This window comes from Dipodomys ordii, unplaced genomic scaffold, assembly GCF_000151885.1.
Source record: "Dipodomys ordii isolate 6190 unplaced genomic scaffold, Dord_2.0 Scaffold1000000201, whole genome shotgun sequence".
Lineage (NCBI taxonomy): Eukaryota > Metazoa > Chordata > Mammalia > Rodentia > Heteromyidae > Dipodomys > Dipodomys ordii.
In genome coordinates, this window is record NW_012283818.1 from 267,031 (window position 1) to 285,984 (window position 18,954).

The 18,954-nt window shown below is 48.8% G+C and overlaps 1 pseudogene; it reads right to left on the reverse strand.

Annotated features, from left to right (window-relative positions):
• Nucleotides 1–16,223, reverse strand: part of LOC106002693 — a 98,320-nt pseudogene extending 82,097 nt beyond the window's left edge.
• Between the last annotated feature and the right edge of the window lie 2,731 nt (nucleotides 16,224–18,954).

The window sequence follows — 18,954 nt, forward strand, 5'->3', positions numbered from 1 at the left end:
TTTTTGCAGCTAAGAAATTTGAAGTAGGGTTGTAGGATCCAATGATCAGCTGTGGCAAAGATGCGAAGACCTGAGTTCAAGCCCTGTGCTAGGCAAAAAATAAAGTAATAATAAGACCCTGGCTAGGAAATTGTACCATTTTTCTAGCAGGCCTGGGATTTGAACTCAGGGTCTGGGTAACTCTGTGAAACTGTGTGTGAAGAGGAAAGCTCACCGTCCTTGAAGACAAGAAATTCATGGGGCTGAAAAGGTGGCTCAGTGGTAGAGTGCTTACCTTTCATGCATGAGGCCCTTGGTTCAATAACTCAGCACCACATAAGCAGAAAAAGCTGGAAGTGGCACTGTAGCTCAAGTGGTAGAGCGCTCACCTTGAACTGAAGTGCTGAGTGCCCATGCCCAGATTTCAGGTACCATGACTGGCAAAAAAAAAAAAAAGAAATTCAGACCAGTACCCAGGGCTTGAATTGAAGCCCTAGCACTGGAAAAAGTATTATTCATATATATGAGATCTATTTACATATATGCGTTCTACTGCATGACATCTATTACCATTATTTATTTAGTATTATTACATATATAACATTTCCTTTATTATATCATATCTCATAGGATATATTTGCATATGGATTATACATGGTATTGAGACCAAGGACTTTCACAGAGAAGGAACAAAATGTGACAAATTGGCTTCTTACTCCACAAATAAATTTTTGGCCATGCTGGAATTTCAACTCTGCCTACATTGCCTACATTAGTACATCAGGATCTCCCTCATTTTTATGGGTGGTAGTCATAGCATTCGAATTCCAGGCCTGGGTAGATTACTTTGAATGCAAACCATTGGAATGACACAGTGAAGATTTCAGATTGTCACGACTAAAAAAAAAAAACAACAAGGAGAAAAGAAAGCCAGGTGTCAGTGGCTCCTGCCTATAACCCTAGCTCTTCCTATGGCTCAGATGTAGAGAATGCCAATTTGAATGCATCCGGGGCAGGAAAGTCCACAACACTCTTCTTCTAAGAGATCACAGGGGGAAAAAAAACATTAGTAGGGCTGTGGCTCAAGGGCAGAGTGCTATCCTTAAGCAAAAGGAGCTCAGGGACAGGGCCTAGGCTCATAATACAACCCTGGACGTGCCTCACCCCACCCCCCAAAAAAAGAAGGCAATAACTCCATGTCTCTGTGTATGGATGGATGATGTATGGATGATGGACATTCAGCAGGTTGCCCATGTCCATCCCCCTAACCTGGGTACGTCCTCAGAGAGTCCTAAGTCTGAGCCAGCAGCTTGAACAAAGCATCCTTCTCTGCCATTTAATAACTGAAGCCCTGCCGGCTTTGCCTGGACTGTGCAACAGGTGCCTTATGTTCTGGCTGAGATGTCTCATCGGGACACCTGGCAGCCAGCCACTGCCTCCAGGGTGACGACAGTTCCTAGGCTGTAGGAGTTGTCAAAGGTTCTGGCTCCATATTCTCTATCCCTCTGTAGAATATGTGAGCCTATTCCTCTGTGGTCTGGTGGCTATCCCTCATTCACCATTCCTCATTGCTGAGTCATAGACTGGTCCCAAATCTTGGCAAAGATATAAAATAGTGAGCGATTTCTGCACCAAAAGGGGTAAGCCAATAAATCCCTCATAGTTCCTGTCAGAAGTGAGCCTTGGGCTGCGAATGTGGCTTAGTGGTAGAGTGCTTACCTAGTATGCATGAAGCCCTGGGTTCCATTCCTCACAATCACAGAAACAGAAAAAGCCACTGTGGCTTAAGTGATGAGTGCTAGCCTTGACCAAAAGAAATTCAGGAACATGCCCATACTCTGAGTTTAAGCCCCAAGACTGGCAAAAAACAGCCTGGTGAGACATATTCTTCTGGTACTCATAGGAGGACCAAGGTTAGAGGTAAGAGGTAGGGTAGAGGACAGTTACTGGTGGCTCACCCCTGTAATCTTAGCTACTCAGGAGGCTGAGATCTGAGGATCACAATTGCAAGCAGGAAAGTCTATATGACACAATTTTCTCTAATTAAACACCCCAAAAGTCAGAAGTAGAGCTGTGATTCAAGTAAAATAGTTCTAGCCTTGAGCACAAAACCTCAGGGATAGGATCCAGGCCATGAATTCAAACCCCAGGACTGGCACAAACACACACACACACACACACACACACACACACACACACACACACACACACCAAGCTAGATCATTTGCCAGTCATCCTGCACATGTTCCATGTCTAACAACTCAATATTTAAAAAAAAAAAGAGGGAGGTGATATAACCAATGCTAAAATTCCACAGGAGTTCTAAGATGTGGAACAAGATAGAGAGCCTCAGGCAGAAGATACAACATGCACAAAGTTTCCTGAGGTGTGGTGTAGAATAGGTGGTGTGGGTGGAATGAAGGTTCTGTGGCTTCAGACAAGTCCGGCAGGACATTCAAGCTGGGTCAAGGTTTATACTTGAATCACAGGGAGGGCAGAGGGTGGGGGTCCCAGAATAGGGCCCAAGGGGAAGATTAGCTTGGCTTTTCACCATGGACCCTAGCCATTTCCTGTGGCTGGAAGCCTATTTTTCACAACTCCTGACGCTCAGACCTCCTTTACATGGAGGAGTCAGGGCAAATGCAGGGAAGAACACTTGCTTAAGAAAAGCTTCTAGCCCAATGCCAGTGGTGGCTAAAACCCTGTAAATCCTAGCTACCAAAATGACTGAGATCAGAAGTTGTGGGTCAAAGCCAGCTCAGGGGAGGAAAGTTAGTGAGCCTCTTCTTGCCGATGAACTACCAAAAGCCAGAAATGGAGCTGTGGCTCAAGTGGTAGAGTGTCAGCCTTGAGGCAAAAATTAAAGAGACTAGAGTTCAGAATCTAAGTTCAAGCCCCAGAACTGGCACATAAAAAATAAAGAATAGCTTTCAGGAGTTCTTAGTCCACTGTGGTGAAAGTCCAAATCAGTTGGGTGCTGTTGGCTCATACCTATCCTCCTATCTACTCAGGAGGCTGAGATCTGAGGATCATGGTTCAAAACCAGCCCAGGCAGGAAAGTCTGGGAGACTCTGATCTCCAATGAACCACAGGAAAACTGGAAGTGGTACTGTGGCTCAAGTGGTAAGCTGAAGAGCTGAAGGGACAGTGCCCAGGCCCAGAGTTCAAGCCCCATGACCAACACTTGGCCTGCTTGATCCTCACTCTGTGGCTCTAGGCAGAGTAATTTCCAGTGGGCCCCTAAGGGTCTCCCAAGATCAAGGTGTCCTACAATTCTTGAAAGCAGCCTCTTTGGGAGCCTTTGCCTACAGAGCGGGCCAAAGTAGCAGAGAAGGGTCTAGCATTGGGGCACGGAGGTAATTGTCCAGGTCATCAGAATGGCATCTGTCTTGGGTGCAGTGTGGATCTGAGCAGTAAATCAATATTTCAGACCAGGTTTCTGGGCCAGGAGAGGCAAGAGGTACAAGATGGCACGGGGGCAAATTTGTCAGGCACACCTTGGGTGGGTGTTGAGTTGGGCTCATGAAAGACTTGTAGGCTCACGAATCCACAGCTGGCTGGCTGCTGCTAGTAGAAGTGGCTATCCCAGGAGTCCCAGGGCTCAGGGCACTGCTTTCCTCACCAATGTTCAGCGGCAGATGAAGGTCTGCAATCATGCACTGAGTATAAACGAGCATCCATCATGTTCTTCCCTTGATCCTGTACCGGGCATGGATGGAGGTGCACGTTCCATGCACCAGACCCCTCAGCCCAAGAAAGAGTTGGGGAGAAATAACTGACGTGTCAAGAGTTTACTATGACTGTGCCTCTGAACTGCCCCCAGCTATAGCTCACCTCATCATTACCACCTTCCTGTGTGTGTGTGTGTGTGTGTGTGTGTGTGTGTGTCCATGGGCACATCTTGGTACTAAGGGTTGAGCTCAGGACTCTGTCCCTCACTTTTCATTCAAGGCTAGCAACTCTACCACTTGAGCCACAGCTTTTCTTCCAGCTTTCAGGTGGTTATTGGGAAAGGAGTCTCACACACTTTAGAAAAGTGAGCTGGTGATAAGAAAGGTACTCTTTATCTTTCCCATGTAATTGTAACTCCTCTGTACAGTATTTTCACACACACACAAAAATAGATCCTACTGATACTAAAAAAAATGAAAGAAAGAAAGAAAGAAAAGTGAGCTGGGCTGCCTCTGAATGCCAATCCTTAGATGTCAGCCTTCTGAGGAGCTAGGAATATGAGAGCATGAGCTATTAATATTTGCCACACTTTCCTTCTTGGCTAAGACAATGTACCTCTCTCCCAGCCTAGCACTCAGCTGCAGATAACTTTCCTCCCCCTCCCAATATTCCTCCAGGCTTCAGAGAAAACATACACTCACCTGAGGACATAGAAATAGGATGCTTGGGCTGGGAAGGTGGCTCAGTGGTAGAGTGCTTGCCTTGCATGCCTGAGGCACTGGGTTCGATTCCTCAGAACCACATAAGAAAAAAGAAAAAGCCGGAAGTGGCGCTGTGGCTCAAGTGGAAGAGCGCTAGCCTTGAGCTGAAGAGCTGAGGGACAGCGCCCAGGCCCAGAGTTCAGGCCCCATGACCGGCCCCCCCCCCAAAAAAAGGATGCTTGACAGGTTTGAGCTTTATGGTCTCCACACAGTCAAGAGCTGCTAGGAGCTGATGTGAAGATCAGAGATCTAGACCAGGGCAAGTACACAGCTGTTAGAACAGAAGACAGTATGAAGAGACATCCTTGCAGCTGGATGCCAGTGACTCAAGCCTATAATCCTAGATACTCAAGGCTGACACATGAGGATAAATCAAGACTCCAACTAGCCTGGGTGGGCAGACTCTTATCTCCAATGAATCACCAAAAATCTGGGAACCAGAGCTACTGGAGTACAAGTGGTAGAGCACCAACCTTGTGCAAACAAGCAAAAGGATACCACCTAGGCTCTGAGTTCAAGCCCTACTAAACACACACACACACACACACACACACAAAAACATCCTTAGCAGGTGCCAGTGGTTCATACCAGCTCCTTAGCAGGTGCCAGTGGCTCATACCAGCAATCCTAACTATTTAAGAGGCTGAGCACTTAAGATGGCAGCTTGAAGCTCCAATAAACTACTAAAAAAGATGAAAGGTGAGCTGTGGTTCAAGTGGTGGAGTGTTAGATTTGAGCAAAGGAAGTTCGGTGCCTTGGCCCTGAGTTCCAGCTCTAAGAGTTTTTTTATTTTTAAGACATCTTTTGATCCTCCCCTCTCTCAGACCATAAATCCAGATTTTGATCATACTAGATCTCCCTTCCACTTCTGCCACTTCCACAACACCACTACAAGTGGCCTGTTTCTGGCCAGGTCTGGGTTAAGAAGTGACATGCACAATGGGGGCATACTCAGGTCAAGGCTAATGCCCCAGAATATTGAGGTATCAGCCATACCAGTCTCTCCTCCCCCAATTCCCTGGCCCTGGAATCCAAGGTCTGTGCCACTGTATTCTGGGCATCCAGATTTCTCTAGAAGGATTTGAGCGACCCAGCTGGGGCTGGAAGATAGACTTGCCTGCGATAAAGTACGTTGACATTTCCTAGACACTAACAGATACTTCCAAGCCACTTTGGCCTCACCTCCAATGTAGCCCGGAATCCTCCTTGCTTGGGCGGCCTTCAGTCTGCTATGAAGCTGGAGTTGGCCAGAGCCACCGGCAACCCCCTTCCCCCACTCCAGTGCCAGCCTGCTGAGAGGGCCATGCAGCCAGAGGTCTAGCTGAGGAAAATAGCAGGACATCCCATGTCTGAGTTCCCCACCCAGAGACAGGCAAGACCTTATTGCATCTGGTCCGGCTGACCCAGAATCCCCTGCAGGCGGCCAAAGATTTGGACAGCTGGTAATGAGCCCCAAAGAAAAGCTTGAACTCAGGTCGCTGGCAATTTAGGACTCATTGTAGACCCAGATAGGAGGCTAAAGGCAAGGTCGGTATGGAGGAGGGGCACCATCCCAGGTCAGAAAGTGGCGGACAGGCACCCAGGAAGGGGACAGAGAAAGATGAGGAAAACACACACACACACACACACACACACACACACACACATGGCACTGGTCACACCTGTCATCCTAGCCATTCAGGAGGCTGATGTCAAAGCCAGCCAGCACAGAAATGTCTGTGAGGCTCCTATCTCCAATGAACCACAAAATAGCCAGACATGGAGCTGTACCTCAAGTGTTAGAGCACTAGATGCATGGGAACTTCACTTAGACCCTGAGTTCAAGGCCCAGGTCTTCTACATCCAAACACAGACACAGATACACACAGACAAAAGACACACGAACACACAGACACACAAACTAGTAGCCCAAGGCCTCAACAGTCCCTGAGCACCCTGAATATTCCACCCCAGAGATGATGGCATTACCATCATCACACCAACTGTAGACAAAACTCAGAGCCTCTCACATGTCTGGAATGATTCACAACACATCATGGCATTTCTACTGTACACAGTTACGCAGAAAATTCAGCTACCTTTTGTTTGGTTGTTGGTTATGGGGTTTGAACTTTGGGTCAGCCAGCAGGCCCTCAGCTCTTCAGATGAAAGTGTGCGCTCTACTACTGGAGCCACAGCACCGCATCCAATTTTCTGGTGGTTCATTGGAGATAAAGTCTCACAGACTTTCCTGCCCAAGCTGGCTTTGAACCGTGATCCTTAGATATCAGCCCCCCAAGTAGCTAGGATGACAGCTGTGAGCCACTGGCAACGCCCGGCTACACCTAACTTCTTTTTTTTTTTTCTTCAGCTCTTTTCTTTCTTTTTTTTATTGTGAAAATACTGTACAGAAGGGTTACAATTACATGGGCAAGATAAGGAGTACATTTCTTATCAAGCATTGTAGCCTCCTCCTTTGTTTCCCCTTCCCATCCCTCCCAGCTCCCCTCCCCCCCCACGAAAGTTGTAAAGTTAGTTTTCGATATGACAACTTGTACTTCTCATTGATGCAAGGGTCAGCCTGTATCCTTATTTAAACGACTTGTTTTTCCCCATCCCCTCCACAAATTATACCATAATTAAATACAGTGAAAGCAGGGGTTTTACTGTGGGGAGGGACATACAAAGCAACAAAGAAATAATCTTATAAATGCATTAGAAAAAAATGCATGAAAGAAGAAAAAAACATTTAAATATAAACCTCAGTGTTCATTTTCCTAACATCACCTTACCTAATCTTTTCTGCTTGAATCATATATATACTAAATATTGCAAATAAGGAAAACCATGGGACCTAAGTTTCTTTTGGCTTGGCTTACTTCACTTAATATAATTTTTTCCAAGTCTTTCCATTGCCTAACAAATGGGGCAATGCCATTCTTTCTGATGGAGGCATAGAATTCCATGGTGTATATATACCACATTTTCTTGATCCATTCATCTACTGAGGGGCATCTGGGTTGGTTCCATATCTTAGATATGGTGAATAATGCTGTAATAAACATAGTTGTGCTTGTAGCTTTAGTGTGGTCTTGTTTGTAAACATTTAGGTAAATGCCCAAAAGTGGGATTGCTGGGTCATAGGGAAGCTCTATGTGGAGTCTTTTGAAGAAACTCCATACTACTTTCCAAAGTGGTTGAACAAGTTTACACTACCACCAACAATGAAGTAAGGTTCCCTTCTGTCCACATCCCCTCCAGCATCTGTTGTTATTAGAGTTCTTGATTTTTGCCATTCTAACTGGGGTGAGGTAGTATCTTAATGTCGTTTTGATTTGCAACCCTACTACTTCACCATCTCTTGCAAGCAAGGAAGGGGTATCTTTCTTTCTTGTTTGGTTTTTTGTTTTTTGTTTTGGTTGAGGGGCTTGAACTCAGGGCTTGGGTACTGTCCCTATTGTTTAATTTTCCTCAAGGCCAGTTCTCTACCATTTGAGCCACAGTGCCCCTTCCAGTTAGAGATTGGAGATGAGGCTCTGGAGGGACTTTCCTGCCTAGCGGGGAAATGAGATCCTCTGGATCTCAGCCTCCCAAATGGCCAGGATGACACGTGTGAGATGACAGGATTGAGCCACCGGCTCATGGCTTAAGGTGTCTTAAGGACTAGACATCTTAAGCCAAAAATGACAAAAACTCCCATGCTCTTGGATTTGAAAGATTAACATTGTGAAAATGGCAATACTTCCCAAGGCTATCTACAAATTCAATGTGATACCTATCAAAATTCCAACCTCATTCTTCAAGGAAATAGAAGAGGCAATCCAAAAATTCATATGGAATAATAAAAGACCCCGAATAGCAAATACGCTCCTCAACGGAAAGAACCCTGCTGGAAGAATATCAATACCAAATTTCAAACTCTACTATAAAGCCATAGTAATCAAAACAGCTTGGTACTGGCACAAGAACAGACCTCAGGACCAATGGAATAGAATTGAAAACCCAGAAATGAACCTAAAGACCTATAGCCATCTAATCTTTGATAAGGGAGCTAAAACAATAGAATGGAAGAAAGACAGCCTCTTCAGTAAATGGTGCTGGCAAAATTGGTTAACTACTTGTAGAAAACTAAAGTTAGATCCTTATATACCACCCTGCACCAGAATCAACTCCAAATGGATCAAAGACTTCGGAGTCAAAGCAGACACTCTGAAAACATTACAGGATGGAATAGGAGAAACCCTAGGTCTCCTTGGTGCAGGCCAAAATGTTCTTAATAGAGACCCAGAAATACAACAAATCAAAGAAAGGTTGGAGAAATCGGATTGCATGAAGTTGCAGAGCTTCTGCATGGCAAAGGACATAGCTAGCAAGATAATTAGAAAGCTTACAGATTGGGAGATCTTCACGAGCCAAACAATGGACAAGGGTCTCTTATCTAAAATATACTTGGAACTCAAAAAATTAGATCCACCAACAACAAATCCTCAAAGAAACAACTGCCCAATAAATAAGTGGGCTAAAGACTTAAAGAGAAACTTCTCTGTAGAAGAAAGAAGTATGGCCAATAGACATAGGAAGAAAAGCTCAACCTCCATAGACATTAAAGGAGTACATTTCTTATCAAGCATTGTAGCCTCCTCTGCAGCCACCTTCTTATACCAAAGGAAAACCCAACTCATCAAGACACAAACCAAATGTAACCCTACACTTCAGACTTTGTCACCAGCATCCAAAACCATTCTTCCAGGGATGGAGAGCATATAATTCACACTACCATTCCACCCCAGCTCCCATTCACCCACTCCCTGCCTGCAATAGCCATAACCTCTGGAGTTCTTGGTAAGGCACCACCCACCCTGCTTTGGCTTCACACTGGGGCAAACCTGGGACTTATTAGAAATGTCTGTACTGTGAGGTCAGCATCTGGTCTCACAACCACAGCAACCCTACTACTTCACCATCTCTTGCAAGCAAGGAAGGGGTGTCTTTCTTTCTTGTTTGGTTTTTTATTTTGGTTGAGAGGCTTGAAATCAGGGTTTGGGTACTGTCCCTGATGTTTAGTTTTCCTCAAGGCCACTGCTCTACCACTTGAGCCACAGTGCCACTTCCGGTTGGAGACTGGAGATGAGGCTCTGGAGGGACTTTCCTGCCTGGCTGGGAAATGAGAACCTCTGGATCTCAGCCTCCTTAGTGGCCAGGATGACAGGTGTGGGATGACAGGCATGAGCCAGCGGCTCATGGCTTAAGGTGTCTAGTGCTTCAGAATTTCCACCTAGTACTCTAGACACTACCACATAGACACCCCTCTACTTCCTTCAGGGAAAGTAAAGGGAGGTTAGAATCTGGGTGGGGCCATGGGGATTAAAGGGCCCCCTCCACATCACTAACCCCCTCAAAGCTCCCATCTGCCTCCTCCGGTTTGCCTGGTCTTCCCGGGCAGATCTAACCCACGAGGAGTTCTGGGCTTGCCCTATTTCGCCATACCCACCCAACCGATACGTGACGACTTCTGGGGCCAGCTGCTCCATGTGGAAGATGTTGGGAGAGTTGCTGATAACCGGGCCCAGGGGTGCCCAAGGCAGGAGTGTCCAGCTCCTCTCTGTCAAAGGAGACATAAAGGATGGATGGATTTACTAAGAGATTCAGGGCATAGCCATCTACCTGTCACGAAGGTCCCTGGGAGAACTGTTTTATGGTGACAGCCCTGGGGCCTGACCTCATGGCCCAGCACTGTCCCTGACTTGCTTTGTCTCCAGGGAGTGCTCTTTCACCTGAGCCACTGTGCCACTTCCAGCTTTTTCTGTGTATGCAGGACTTCGGGATCGAACCCATGATTTCCTGTGCGCTAGGCGAGCCTTCTACCTCTAGGATGCAATCCCAGCCCTGGATAGCTGTTCTTCTGTGACCGCTCAAGCCTGTCTTGGGACAGTCTCGCACATCTATACCAAGTCTCTCACCAGCAGCCCTGGCTGGAAATGAACACACTCTGCTATGTTGCCCATCATCTGCAGCACCTTTGCTCGCTGTGCTTCCTTCAGATTCTCCTTGTTAAGCAAGACCCCCTTTTCAAGTGCTGTCTCCAAGAAGCCCTTTATGATCACCTTGGAAAAGCTCGAGCCTCTCCGCTGTGCAGGCTGCAAGCCTTGTCAGGCTCTGCCCTCCAGCCAGTGTGGGTTGAGAATGCACAGAAGGGGAAGGCTTGGATTCCACCAGCAGATTTGTTAAGGCCCTGATACACCACCCAGGGGCAGGTGATGTATCACACTCCGTGAGAGGGGGCTTGAGGCCTGGGCAATCTGTGGGCAACAAGACAGGGCCATTTCTTTGTGTGGGCTTGAACTGGGGATCTGGGAGCTGTCTTTCTTAGTTTTATTGCTCAAGGCTGGTGCTCTACCACTTGAGCCACAGCTCTAATTCTGGCTTTTTGGTGGTTCCATGGAGAGAAGAGTCTCTCTGGCTTTGCAGCTTATGGCTGGCTTTGATCTTTGATCCTCAGATCTCTGTCTCCCAAGTCGCCAGGATGTCAGGCTTGACCATGAGCCAGAGGTGACGGGCACCAAAGGCTTTTTGGTTTCTGTTTACTTCTGTTTATCTCCTGTGAACTAGCAAGCCCAAGTTAAAATAATCAGTTACAGGGGATCAAATTCCTCTCCTAGGTCAGTTAATCCGAGGAGATAAAGTGTCTTTGGAAAGGGCTAGTCTGAGTTGGCTTAGTGGTGTGTGTGTGTGTGTGTGTGTGTGTGTGTGTTTGTGTGTGTGTGTGTGAGTGTGAGTGTTGAGGATACCTACCCTCATCTCTGTGATGCTTCCTCCTCCCAGCAGGGAGTGCATCCAGGATCCTGACCCCAAGGGAGGTGGATGAGGGAGGGTACCTAAGGTCACATCCAGGGGGATGATCTGAATTCTGTCCTGCAACAGATAAAGCCTGGACAGATAAAGGAGAGAAGGAGAGGGTTAGGGGAACATGAAAGGGAGCCCCTTAACTTTGGCTACTTGTACCAGTGAGAAAATTGAATTCATCTTTCTTGGTAGTCAGATGAAAGATGTACACTATTCATTTATTTTATGATTGTGTTAGTCCTAGGGCTTGGATTCAGGGCTTGGGTATTATCCCTGAGCTTCTTTTGTTAAGGCTGAGGCTCTACCAGTTGAGCCACAGCACCACATGTGGCTTTTTTGTGTTTGGGTTTGGGGAGGGAGGTGGTTTATGGGAGATAAGAATCTCCTGGACTTTCCTTCCCGGGCTGCTCTGAGTCACAACCATCAGACCTCAGCCTCCCAAAGAGCCAGGATGATTGGTGGGAGCCATGAGCTCCTGACTGAAACCATACATTTATAATCCCTTAGGCCCAAGGCCGGGCCACCCATACTACACATCCTTGTTGAGAGTAGGAAGCAGATATGAGTGGGTTTGATACTTCAACAGCCTACCTATCTTTGAGAATTGTTCTGGGTCAGTCTGATGGAGGCTTCTTCCTTATCCACAGCAATGACGTGGTTCTGTCACCAGAACAAATGTCCCACCGGGAGGTGTCAGGTCTGGGGTCTTTCCTCTGAACCCCCCCCTAACTGAAACGACACTCCCCAGCAAAGGGTAGTACACACTGAGTGTTTTCACTGTCTTATAGCCAGGGTCTTGTCAGATAGGTGGGGTATAGGTCAGAGGCCCGGGATTGTGCTGGGCAGGGGGACAAGGTGACACCTTCTCAGGCACTTTCCTTCAACGGTGTAGCACTCATGGGATGGACAATGAATAACTGTCACGGTCTAGCCAGGGCACAGAGGGACTTGCTTCAACAGGCTGAGCAAAACAGCTCCTGACCCACAGCCCACCTCCCGAATGAGAGGGCTACCTTGGGTTCCAGCCACATGGAGATGCTGGGCCACCTCCTCCAGCACTCATTCAAGCAATTCCTGAGAGAGAGAAAGAGAGAGGGACAGAGAGAGAGACAGAGAGATAGATAGAGAGACAGAGAGAGAGAGAGAGACAGAGGTCCAGAATTACACTTAAGCCTGGTGCCGGTGGCTCAGAGGTATAATCCTACTTACACAGGAGGATGAGATGTGAAGATCTTGGTTCATTGCTGGCTCGGGAGGAATGGCTGTGAGACTCTTATCCTCAAAGAACCAACAGAAAACTGGAAGTGATGCTGTGGCAAGGGGGTAGAGTACTAGCCTTGATCTGAGGAGCTTAGAGATAGCATCCAGGCCCAGAATTCAATCCCCACAAATGACAAGAAGTGGACTTCCAACCACAAGTAGTGGACTGAATAACACCCACTGTCCTAGGTAGCATGGCAAAGAAATAAGGCCAAGATTCCTGTCAGCTGGAGGTCATGAGCAGCTCACCTGGCTTCTCCATGACTCATTTTTCCCAGCTGGAAAAATGGATAGAGTGAAGGATCCCTTCCTCATGGGAACAGGGTAATGATGAAAGACAGCCATGTTTTGTTTCATAATTCCACACCTGTTGCATGATTAATAACAGACCCCATCTGAGCCCTTTCCCGGCAACTTCCTGTCATATGCTCACAGAATTTTTGAGAACTGTATCTGACACCTGATCCCTCTGTGCCTGGCCCTGCGCCAGAGAGCCCTCTGTATTAGTCCCTTATTTACTCACAACTGTCCCATGAGGAGACTGAGGTTCGATGGTCGACATCCAACCCAGAGCTTCACCTGTGGTCAAGAATTGGCTGCTGTGAACTAAGAGTCTGGGACAATACATCTAAAATTATGACTGAGCACGGCACTAAATGTCTATCCCTCACACCCCCCCACACCCACACAAACACACCTCCACAGTCCTTTGCAGGCAAAGATGTTTTACTTTCTTTCTTCTTGTTGGTTGTGGGGCTTGAACTCTGGGCTTTGATGCTATCCCTGAGCTCTTCAGCTCAAGTCCAGCACTCTACTACTTGAGCCACAGCACCACTTCCGGTTTTCTGGTTGTTTATTGGAGAGAAGAGTCTGAGGGTCTTTCCTGCCCAAGCTGGCTTTCACCCATGATCCTAAGACTCAGCTCCTGAGTACTTAGGATGACAGCCATGAGCCACTGGCACACGGCGAAAGATGCTTTTCTATGCCTGTAATCCTATCCCCTCAGAAGACAGATCTGAGGACTGCAGTTGGATGCCACCTTTGGCAGCAAAGTCATTCAGAACTCTTATCTCCAATTAAACACCCAAAAATCTTGCAAGTGGAGCTGTGGCTCAAATGGTAGAGTGCTAGCTTTGAGCATGAAACAAGGGATGGGACCCAGACCCTAGTTTTAAGCTTTTTCTAGCATAGACGCACCCAAGAAAAGGAAACAGGTGAGCACACGGGAGCTCAAAGCGCACACATAATACTCAAGACTCATAGAATAGACCCCATCCTGCTCTGAGTCTCTAGATTCTATGTTCTAGATCATGACAGGCTGAGATGGGACTGTCCATGCACCAAGTCAGAACATTCAAGTACAATCTCATATTGAGGATCCCGTGACCTCATCAAGGACTCAAGATCTCTCACTGTCCTGCCTCGACACTGGGCAGTCAGGTGAGATCTAGTTATCCAAACAAAGGATATGGGAATGAATGAATTTCTCAGCCAAGGGATGCAGACTCGAGGGCTGCAGGTCCCTGTCTCTCAGGGAGGAGAAAAGGGCTGATCCAACTCCTGAATGTTCCTGGGTTGTGAGTATCTTCAAAGAAACAACCCTGCTCCCAGCCTAGTGCCTCCTGTTTTCCCACTAGACTCGACCTCCAGTCGGCCCCTCCCACATCTGCCATCTAGACTAAAGGGTGAGCCAGCAAAGCGACCCACCTCTACCTCTGAGGATGGTAGTCATGGGGCCCTAGAGACCCCTAGAGGAAGTCTGGGGGTAACACGGGTCTTACTCTCACCCTCATTCCCTGGGTGTCCTGTTCCAGTGGCACGCTTACCTCTGTCTCCAGTTGAGGAATGAACACTGGGGGTGTCATCTTCAGATTGAGCCAGAAAAAGTCCCAGTCCCCAAGGATGTTCTGCACAGGCATCCTGCAGTGGATGACAGCCAGGTTGTCAACGGTGAACCCAGAGTGCCAGGACTTTTAATAGCCATGTGGCTGGGTTGAACATTCTATCACTGATGGTCTAGGTTGTCAGTTGAAGTCATGGCTCCAATGGCCTGACACACTTGATCTGGGATTGTCCTCCTTCTTCATCTTCCTGCTTATCCCTTGCCACCGAGGTTTTGCCACTCCCTCACCCTACACCTCCCTAGCCCTGGGACAGTTTCTTCTTATCTGACCAGTAAATAAACTCCCTGAGCCAGGAGAGATTGAAACTCTGTGACCCAACCTGAGCCCTAGGGTCTACCCTAGGCTGTTTCCCTGTGCAGTCAGCAACCACTCAGATTTTGATGTCATGAGTTGCTGATGTCATGAATGGGTCAGTGGCTGGGTCCTATACACTAGAATTATGCTCTGAAACTGTCCCCACAGAGATTGTGAATGGTTGGCTCCCTTGATCCAGGGACTCAAAAAAAGGCTTGCATGCTCCCTTCTTCCTTCCTTTCTTCCTTTTCTCCCTCCATCCTTCCTTCCTCTCTTTCTCTTTCCTTTCTTTGTGTCACTCCTTGGCATGAACTCAGAGCCTGGGTGCTGTCCCTGAGCCTTTTTTTTTTGTCAGCCGTGGGGCTTGAACTCTGGGCCTAGGTGCTGTCCCTTAGGTCTTCAGCTCAAAGCAAGCACTCTACCACTTGAGCTAGAGCGCCACTTCTGGTTTTCTGGTGGTTTATTGGAGAAAATAGTCTCACGGCCTCTCCTGCCTGGGCTGGCTTTGAACCGCGATTCTCAGATCTCAGCCTCCTCAGTAGCTAGGATAACAGGCGTGAGCCACCAACGCTTGGCTCCCTGAGCCATTTTACTCAAGGCCAACAGTCAACAGCTTGAGCTACTCATCCACTTCTGGCATTTTCTTTTTGGTAGTCAGTTGGAGATAAGAGTCTTACAGGCTTTTCTGCCTGGGCCTTAAGCCTCAATTCTCCTATCTCAGCCTCCTAAGTAGCTAGGATGACAGGTGTGAGGCAACAGCATCCAGCTCAAACCAAGATTTTGTCATGTGCTGTGGAACCAGCACTGGAACATTTCTTCGTGTATGACCCCCACCCCATCTCATCCAGGATCTGCCACACACTGTAACGTTTTGTTAGATAAATTGATGAGCATATGTCTATGACAATACTACAGAAAAGTCCCATCATACTCAGGTAAGCATCCTGGGTGGGAGGAAAACCTGTAGCTCTCCCACAGTTCTCCCTCCTCCCTCTTCCCACCCTCCTGGTGCCACCGCACTTAACTGTTTTGGCTCCAAGGATGTGAGCCATGATGTACTCACTGTATTCTGGGGCCTCTGGGATGCCAATCTTCTCAAAGATCTCTGTCCAGCCACTGACCAGCTGTATGGCACTCAATTCCCCACTCAGCTGTGAACAAGGTTGTTGTGAGGCGAAAGCCTAGCTCAAGGGGCCTCCTCTGCACTCCCTAGGGCCAGACAGGATGGTCCACCATATCCAACCCCCAAGTTTCATGGTGCAGAAAAGGATCCCTGAGGCATCCTGGGTCTCTGAATCTCCCAGAGTCCAGTACAGGTCCTGGGAATTGTCTCTGCTCACAGCGATCAGGCTGCAGATGGCAAGGTCACAATCTCTGCTCCCCACAACATTCTCAACTGTAGTGATCACCCTAGAGAGAGCCAGAGGAGAATTGGCAGCTGCCGGAGAAAGGCAGTCAAGGCAAGACGTTCATAGCAGGAGACTATTTGGCTCGGGAACTCTGCTTGTGCTGCTTGAATGTCATTGTTTGGTGGCTGGAATGGTCCATCTCATTTGACCCAGAAATCCAAGCATTAGTAGAAATTGCCAGCTTCAAGGAAAAAACCCTGGTAAAGCTGGCATTTCAATTTGTCCAAATCAAACTTAAAGGGTTCCAAAGTCAGTGGTCCCCTTTTCCTTCCAGACAGCCTACAGCAGGTTACAGAAAATGGCATTCAGAGAGCCCTAGCTAACTGCCATGTCCTGATGCCAAGCAGGCTCCAGCAGGGGGAACATACTTGCTACCATTACCCAGCTGGAAACAGCCCAGGAGGGACACAGATTGGAGTCTGTTGGACTCCAGGGAGGACTACCCACCAGTGTCCTGCCCCTAGAGGGAATCCACACCACAATTGGGGGCCCGGAGCCCCCTGCCCAGATGCCCACTTACACAGTCAATACCCTGCGTAAGATTCCCCTCTCATCCTCAGTTGTGGTGAACCATCTGCTATGTCACACAGTTCGTCACTTCCCAGACCCTCCTAGACCCTCCTAGATTCACAACCCCTGCCCTACTACCTCCCATCTCATTCCCTATTTATGTTTGGTAGACTCCTTCCCAACCTTGAATTAGCTCCAACTATAAACACCAGAGCAGACTGGCTGGCTGGAAGAGTGAGGCTGTGATCACAGTAGCCACATGAGCCTTCAGAAGAACAGGTGTCCACTCTGGTCTGTGGTTCACACAGGCCTCCTAGGGGAGACCCACACAGGTCCAGCAGCTCCAGCAGCTACTGTGGGCTGCAGGAAAGGGGAAGAAAGAGGTGGAAAGGAACATCTACTGAAACCTTCTCTAAAGGAGCCATGAAACGGTGAAAGAGAAAACAAAATTATGGCTGGGCTCATACAGGGCATTAATTGAAAAAGAATAACAAATACACACATACACACAAATAAAATGCTTTTGCTCTTTTTAGACATGGTGACTGTACAATGAGAAAGATCTCTCTCTCTCTCTCTCTCTCTCTCTCTCTCTCTCACACACACACACACACACACACACAGATTCAGAGCTGAGTTTGTTGGTTTCTCATCTGGGCAATGTACTAGCTGGAGCACAGGGGTTCAGGGGAAGAACCAGGGGATCTAACACTAATAATGCAGATCCACCCTGACTGTCCCTTCCTATTGGGAACAACCAGCCTTTGGGAACAACCAGCCTTGACTCCCCACCAGGACGGTGGGTGAAGGAGTCCTGAGACACGTGGCTTCTCAGAGCCTGGACAGAAAACAAAGCAGGTGCCTCCAGAAAAGTGTCTGACCTGGGGTGGGAGTGTTGTTGGGGACCTTGATGGGGACCTAAATGCTATATACATGGTTGCACTCCCTACTTCCCTCCTACATACTTCTGGGCAACTTCGCAAATTCTTGAGGAGGACAAGTAGACCAGATGGACTGGGAGCATTAGCAGAAGCTGGCAGAACTGGGAAATGTGATCACCCAGTCAGAACTGTTGAATGCTGGGGTTGGGGGTACTGGCCGGTTGTCTGTGTGTCAGAGGGGGTGTGTTTTTCTCCCAAATACCCACCTTCTATCTGGCCCCAATGCCCTCACCTCTCTAGTGGGCTCTTCTGGGAATGTCCTCAGGTGAAAGGGTGACTGAGCACAGAAGACAAGGGCTCACACAACAACGGGGTCTATCTTCTGCATCCAACACCCCCCTGCCCAGCAAAAGGGAAAGAAACCGAGAAGGCAAGTGTGGAGGTCCTGCTCCCCACCTCTGACTAAAGCCACCAGGTTCCCACCAGGGAGAGGAAGGGTGCAGATGCACAGCTGTGTAGCTCCCACTGCTCCAGGCCAGGGGCTCTGTGATGCCCCCACCTCCCCATCCCTGCAGCTCCCCTTTTCCTGGAACACTGGCCACTAGGGATGAGGGTGGGATCCCCGGGTGGACACCCACGTCCACCCTCCACCCCTGGGGTGCAATTGTGGCAGAGCCAGGACAGACTGTGGGGCACGGGGGAGGCACAGGCAGGAAGGGAGGGGGAGGCAAGAGGCAAGGTTCCGGGTCCGCGAGGGTGGGGAGGAAGGGTAGAGTGGCAGACAGGGTTTACATGGGGGGTTGTGGGGTGCAGGAGCTCAGGTCAGCCACTCACGTGTGCTGCTGGTAGAAGCTGTAGGCTGCCACTCTGGGTGCGCGCTGGGAGTCTGAGGACCGAGGGCCGGAACCAAGTCAGGGCCAGAAGCAGGTCAGGGGCGCAACAGCTCTGCCAGGTGACTGCTAGAGGCTCCACGGGTCCAAGCCAGCACCGCCATGTTTGAAACACAGCGCAGGCGCATGGTGGAGCTGCACACAGACTCTGCTCCTCCTCAGCCACCACCGCAGCCTCAGCGGCCTCCCAACCTGTGGCCACCGCCTCTTCAGCAGCCACTGCCTCTGCTGTGCTCCCCACACCGGGACCTCAGACTCAGGGCCACCATGGCAGGGCGCCTCCAAGGGGCTGCATGTGGCGATGTGCCTGCCATGCAGGCTCCGCATGCTCTGCGCTGCCAGCCAAGACCCACACTATGATCGGAGCAGCAGCCAGCCACTGAAGCCATTTCCACAGGTGCTAGTGCTCATGCTGGCTCTTCTCCCAGCTCTCTCTAGGCCCCACACTCCTCTCCTGGGCCACCTGCCACTGCTGCACACACATCCCTTCCCTCTTGGGCTCCTGGCCATTGCTGCCACCAAAGTGTGCTCCTGGCCCTGCCCCCTCCTCCCGAGGTCTCCGCCCCCACCCC